This window comes from Babylonia areolata, chromosome 35, assembly GCF_041734735.1.
Source record: "Babylonia areolata isolate BAREFJ2019XMU chromosome 35, ASM4173473v1, whole genome shotgun sequence".
In the NCBI taxonomy this organism is placed as follows: domain Eukaryota; kingdom Metazoa; phylum Mollusca; class Gastropoda; order Neogastropoda; family Buccinidae; genus Babylonia; species Babylonia areolata.
The window spans coordinates 1,489,180-1,494,339 of record NC_134910.1 but is presented as its reverse complement, the minus strand read 5'-3'; the positions used below and the strand labels follow the sequence as shown (position 1 = coordinate 1,494,339).

At 40.6% G+C, this 5,160-nt stretch overlaps 1 non-coding gene across 1 annotated transcript; it reads left to right on the top strand.

Annotated features, from left to right (window-relative positions):
- Positions 1-2,995: 2,995 nt before the first annotated feature.
- Trnaf-gaa (transfer RNA phenylalanine (anticodon GAA)) lies at positions 2,996-3,068 on the top strand. Its single transcript has one exon. It is a non-coding gene; the product is annotated as a tRNA-Phe (tRNA).
- Positions 3,069-5,160: the final 2,092 nt, after the last annotated feature.

Genomic DNA, 5,160 nt, shown 5'->3' with positions numbered 1-5,160 from the left:
TGAGATGGAGTTCACTACGCATGTCTCGCATATGATTAACCGCTGCACATGCGTATCGTAACCTGGCTTTCCACGCACGGGGTGGTTTCTTGGGTTCGACGATATCCGATGGCTCTGTGTGTGCCCCCTTGTGTGTCTGAAACGACTGTCTCATACCGTCAGATTGTATTACGCATAATTCTTCACAGGATATTGAAACCATCGGTGTTTGACAATAACTGGCTTAGCTCATGTATTTTTTGTGATATTTGCCTTCTTTCTGCCTCCAGCTTCGAAAACCAACAGCAGTGCGGGTTTTGCATGATAAATTTCATAGGGCGATGTGTGTGAATGCACGTGGCTCACGCATTTTTGTGGCAAACACTAACCCCCCAACAGTTCTGGTCAAATGGTGAGCACATGGCACAATACAACGAAAACGTCATCCACCAGCCCTACCGCTTAGCTATTTATCACTGATCAATTAATTCAGTAAGTCTTTCAACAGAAGGTCTAAGACTGAGAGAGATTGACTGAGGTCGGAGAGAGAGAGAGAGAGAGAGAGAGGACAAGACAAGACAAATTCTTTATTTCGATGATAACAGATAACTTGAGCACTGGGTACTATGCTTTTTTACATCCCGGCAGTCCCCGCTGCCCTGAATAGCCGGGTCTACACTACACAATACTAAATAAAATGAAAGCATGGTGTTAGTAGAGATATATAACAGAGGACTGAGAAAAAATCCACTGAAAAAAAAAAATTTAAAACACATTACACACACACACACACACACACACACACACACACACACACACACACACACATGGCATACAGGTACAAGCATGGTGTTAGTAAAATCCATAGGAAAAAATCAACAAAATGGAAGAAACAAACACACACAACACACACCGCACTACAGACCAGAGTAGGAGATGGAGGGTGAGGGAGGTTCTCAGTCAACCATACACATTTGATAACTGAACAGTATCATTAAAATGAACGATTTACGTTACACATTATGGCATAAGGTGGGACAGGCAATGTTTTTTGAAGGTAGTTGGGCAATGGTGTTGTTTAATTGTTTCTGGGAGTGAGTTCCATAGGGTGGCGCCTGAGTAGACCAGACTAGATTTGAACAAGCCAATTCTTGGAATTGGGATATGGACTTTGGAGGGGATTACTTGATGAATATACAGAAAATTTGTCTATCAGTGTTGGTGGTGCATTACCTGTCATAATCTTTTGCATCATGATTCCTTTATCGTACTCTAATCTACGGATTAGTGGGATAATATACGCTTGTTTATAGTCTGAGTCTAAAAGGGAAGTCTTTTAAGGAGTACCACCTTGAGCCCCCATTTATGAAGATTCTGTAATGGCTTCATGGTGTTCGCACTTGCGGAGTCCCATAATATTGATGCATAATCTATTGAAGACTGGATATGTGCTTGAAAAAATAATTTCCGTGAATGAAGGTCAAGGAAATGTTTGATTTTGGATAGTTGAGGAGTTTTCTGGGCTGTCTATTTGCAAAGAGAATTTATGTGAGGATTCCAAGTGAGATGATTGTCAATTATGATCCCCAGAACTTTATGATCACTGACCTGTTCAGTGGGTTCGCCTTTAATTTGGATGGGAGGAAAATATTGCATAGTGTTTTGCCTCTTTTGTCGGGTTGTGATTAACATGCATTTTGTTTTTTGAGGGTGAAGAGATGTGTGGCTTAGTTCGGTCCGTCAAACGAGCTCATCAGTACTTTCTTGTAAGTCTTTTGTCAGAGCGACACTGCCAGTATGAGAAGTGTGGATTGTTGTATCATCCGCAATAAGTTCGCAGACGGATTTCATATGGAGTGGTAGGTCGTATATATATTGAGAATAGTAAAGAGCCTAGAATAGACCCCTGAGGAATGCCACAATCAAGTGTTGTTGGTGTGGAGATTGATGTACTCAATGTCACGTGTGTTTTTGTTTTTTGTTTTTTTTGTCATATAAGATTTAAGCAAACTAAGACAATTGGTTGACAGACCATACAGTTCAAGTTTTCTGTGTAAGAGGTTGTAGTCTATCACATCAAATGCTTTTAAGAAAATCAATGAATAAAACACCACAATATCTATTGTTATTGACATCATTGGTAAGCCAATCATCTACAATGAGAGAAAGAGAGAGAGAGAGAGAGAGAGAGAGAGAGAGAGAGAGAGAGAGAGAGAGAGAGAGAGAGAGAGAGAGAGACAGTGACACACATACACACACACACAAACATACGTGCGTGTGCGCTGATACTGCTTGTATATTAGACTCAAACTGGATTTTGTTACTGTCCAAAATTTCAATTGCTGGGGATTAATTCTCGGCTTGTTGCCTTGGGTTCTTTTACGTGCGCTAAGTGCATGCTACACACTGGACCTCGTTTTATCATCTCATCCAAACTGGCTACCGTCCCGACTCGGCACTACTCACGGGAAACTGAATCTAATGGAACGGCGGGCGAGAATTCAGCCTGTCTAGCAAGTGTAGGATTCGATCCTGTTCGCTTAGATTCTCCGGCGTTTCGTAGGCGGACGTGTTACCGTAACACGTGACCCCTCGTTGGGATGGCACTGTCTCAGTGGAGCCATTTCTGAAACGAATAAAATGACTACACTTTAAAACTAGTGCTAAAGTTTGAGGAATCTCCGGGAACACACTGCTCTTACGGCGTGTGAAATTTTATCACGATCGCCAATTGGAAACCAGCGCCGGAAGGAAACAGTTTCTTGGCGGAGTACCAAAAACAAACTATCTCAATAAAAGCGTCTCGCGTTCGTGGATGACGCTTCAGTTAGAAATTGAAATTTAATTCTCATTAAAATAAAAATGAACAACACAGAGAAATGCTAACAGAAAACAGACAAGAGTTTCTTCGAAAGATAAAACCCTCTAAATATTCTGAAATAACGTTGAACAAAATGAGACAAAGCAGAGTAAGTATGAACTAGATAGTACTAATTTTCTTCCCTTTTAGCAGCCAGCCGAAATAGCTCAGTTGGGAGAGCGTTAGACTGAAGATCTAAAGGTCCCTGGTTCAATCCCGGGTTTCGGCACGGAAAATCCGGTGGTTGGCACTCTTTTTTTCTTTGAGCCTGATTTTGTTTGCGTTATATATATATATATATATATATATATATATATTTTTTTTTTTCTCTCATATAAATTGCGTCTCTTTTGATTTATCTATACAGTAGACTTTTACAGTCGGGTTTCGTCTAGATTACTTAAGAATTTCATCTGCCTTTAATTATTCATACAGATGACTGAATAATTATTATAAAAAAAGAAGAAGAAAAGAAACAATGGGCGCGGGGATGGTGTGGGGGTGGGGGTGGGGGTGTAGTACTCTCGGAGACATATGATGTGCACTACGACGTTGTTTGAAATCACCTCTGCATGATACTGTAGTTTCATTGACATTTCATTGACACGACCCTGGTTAGTCTAACCAAACATCATCCACACCACACAATTATTCACACAAGCAAACGTGCACACCTGATAGCAAAATCTGTTTTTTTTTCCCTGTTGAATATTCAATAACTTAAACAACTTCTGACATTCAAAATGATTTTCGAGGAAAGTTAAAATTCTCCCATTAACCCCTCCCCCTCAGTCCGCCCCCACCCCCACCCCCCTCTGCTATCCCCCCAAAACAACAACAAAAAACAAAACAAAACAACAACAAACAACAACTGAGCTATAACTTGACGCTGGAACGATACACTAACATCAGATTCTACATGATTAGGGTGTTCAGATATGACAAAGTAGCTATGAGAAACACACACAAACACACACACACACACACTAACAGACACACACACACACACACACACACTAACAGACACACACACACACACACACACACACACTAACAGACACACACACACACACACACACACACACACACACACACACACACACACACACACACACTAACAACCTAAATGAATAATTGGATCATGAGTGCAGTTTCATTTTGTCTGCAATTCCGCAATGCAAGGGGTGCAACTGCAGCAAAATGGAAACAATAAACTATCGAAAGTATTAGCTCCCTTCCACCGATCAGCTCTCACTTTCACGCTTTGATGAGAGAGAGAGAGAACACTGAACACTAAAAGACGTGACGGGAGGCGAGACGATACGATACGAGACGAGACGGGACGTGAAAGGCGAGGCGAGGTGATGCGAGGCAAGGCGAGGCGAGATGTGAAAGACCAGGCAAGGCAAGGCAAGGCGAGACGTGAAAGAAGAGGCATGGCGAGGCGAGGCGAGACGTGAAAGATGAGGCAAGGCGTGCGCGCGCATGTGTGTGTAAGGTATATGTTTTACATTTATTTACTTATCGCCTCACTTGTGTAAATAAAGTGAGTCTATGTTTTAACCCGGTGTTCGGTTGTGTGTGTGTGTGTGTGTGTGTGTGTGTGTGTGTGTGTTCGTGGTAAACTTTAACATTTACATTTTCTCTGCAAATACTTTGTCAGTTGACACCAAATTAGGCATAAAAATAGGAAAAATTCAGTTCTTTCCAGTCATCTTGTTTAAAACAATATTGCACCTCTGGGATGGGCACACACAAAAAAATAAAAAAAAAGAAGCCAAATTATATGCAAACTGCATTTACTGTTATAATTATATTTTTTTATTCTCTAAACTTGGCACTTTGATCTGATATTCTGACACAACAACAAGAGCAGTCATTATTATCATTTTTTGTTCAAACAGGAACTTCTTTTGCTAAGCATGGAAGTTTTATTTATTTTGCAAACGTTTTGGTGCAGATAGTAAAAAAGGGAAATTAATCTGTAATTAATGCTAGGGGACTTAATTTGCTTTAAATTGATCTTTCTCATCTTAAACATTACATTTTGAAATTATACTCAATACATAAAAAGCTTGTGTGTTTTACTCTCAGTGTACAGGGCTTTCACTATGTTCATTCGCCCAAGTGGTCTTTTTCGGAAAATACTAAAATCAATACGACGAGTGGATTTACAGATCTATTGGCTGAGCCCTGAAGGTCTAAGAGTGACGTGACAAATGCCTTTGACTGACCAATGGCTGGGTTATAAATAGTGACTGCCTATGACTGACCAATGGCTGAGTTATAAATAGTGATTGCCTTTGACTGACCAATGGCTG